This window comes from Phytophthora infestans, genomic scaffold, assembly GCF_000142945.1.
Source record: "Phytophthora infestans T30-4 supercont1.2460 genomic scaffold, whole genome shotgun sequence".
NCBI classification, from domain to species: Eukaryota; Oomycota; class Peronosporomycetes; order Peronosporales; family Peronosporaceae; genus Phytophthora; species Phytophthora infestans.
In genome coordinates, this window is record NW_003306207.1 from 1 (window position 1) to 1522 (window position 1522).

Genomic DNA, 1522 nt, shown 5'->3' on the forward strand with positions numbered 1-1522 from the left:
CATGCCATCCAATACCCAACCTGCCTTGTCCTGGGCGGGTATGCATTTCTCTAGACTTTGAAACACAAAGCCAGTCTTTCGCGGCTGGGTATTTGTGTCTGGAGTCATTATAAACTGTGCGGATCGCGCTTTTGCGCGATAAATCGATTGAGTTTCTGCCCTATCAGCTTTGGATGGTAGGATATGGCCTACCATGGCATTAACCGGGTAACGGGGAATTAGGGTTTGATTCCGGAGAGGGAGCCTTAGAAACGGCTACCACATCCAAGGAAGGCAGCAGGCGCGTAAATTACCCAATCCTGACACAGGGAGGTAGTGACAATAAATAACAATGCTCTGGCTCTTCGAGTCGGGCAATTGGAATGAGAACAATTTAAATCCCTTAACGAGGATCAATTGGAGGGCAAGTCTGGTGCCAGCAGCCGCGGTAATTCCAGCTCCAATAGCGTATATTAAAGTTGTTGCAGTTAAAAAGCTCGTAGTTGGATTTCTGTTTTGGATGTCCGGTCCGCTCCCTCTGGGAGTGTGTACTTATGGATATTCGAGGCATTTTTTGTGAGGCTGCCTTTCTGCCATTAAGTTGGTGGGTTGGTGGGCTTGCATCGTTTACTGTGAAAAAATTAGAGTGTTTAAAGCAGGCGTTTGCTCATTTGAATACATTAGCATGGAATAATAAGATACGGCCTTGGTGGTCTATTTTGTTGGTTTGCACACCAGGGTAATGATTAATAGGGACAGTTGGGGGTATTCATATTTCAGCGTCAGAGGTGAAATTCTTGGATCGCTGAAAGATGAGCTTAGGCGAAAGCATTTACCAAGGATGTTTTCATTAATCAAGAACGAAAGTTAGGGGATCGAAGATGATTAGATACCATCGTAGTCTTAACCCATAAACTATGCCGACTCGGGATTGGCAGTCGTTTACTTTAAATGACCTTGTCAGCACCGTATGAGAAATCAAAGTCTTTGGGTTCCGGGGGGAGTATGGTCGCAAGGCTGAAACTTAAATTTATTACAAATTTTACCTATAATAAATTATACTTTATATAAAAATGAATTATGTATTAATATTTCTTCAGATAAATTAATTCCTATTTTATTTTTTTTTAAAAATCATACAAATACACAATTTAAAGTATTATCTGAAATTTGTGCTGTTGATTATATTAATAAAGAAAAACGTTTTGAAATTATTTATAATTTATTAAGTATACGTTTTAATAGTCGTTTAAAGATTAAAATTACAATTAATGAATTACAACCTATAAATTCTATTATTAAAATATATAGAGCTGCAAATTGGTGTGAAAGAGAGGTTTGGGATATGTTTGGTATTTTTTTTTTAAATCATCCAGATTTAAGAAGAATTTTAACTGATTATGGTTTTGAAGGACATCCTTTACGTAAAGATTTCCCTTTAAGTGGTTTTTTAGAAGTTTTTTATAATGAATTAAAAAAAAGAGTTGTTTATGAACCTATTAATTTATCACAACAATATAGAGTATTTGAATTTAATAATCCT

At 36.6% G+C, this 1522-nt stretch overlaps 1 non-coding gene across 1 annotated transcript; it reads left to right on the forward strand.

Annotated features, from left to right (window-relative positions):
- Positions 1-112: 112 nt before the first annotated feature.
- PITG_33544 lies at positions 113-1008 on the forward strand (the record flags this gene model as incomplete). The annotated part of the gene is made up of 1 exon (XR_009934938.1): positions 113-1008. It is a non-coding gene; the product is annotated as an 18S ribosomal RNA (ribosomal RNA).
- Between the last annotated feature and the right edge of the window lie 514 nt (positions 1009-1522).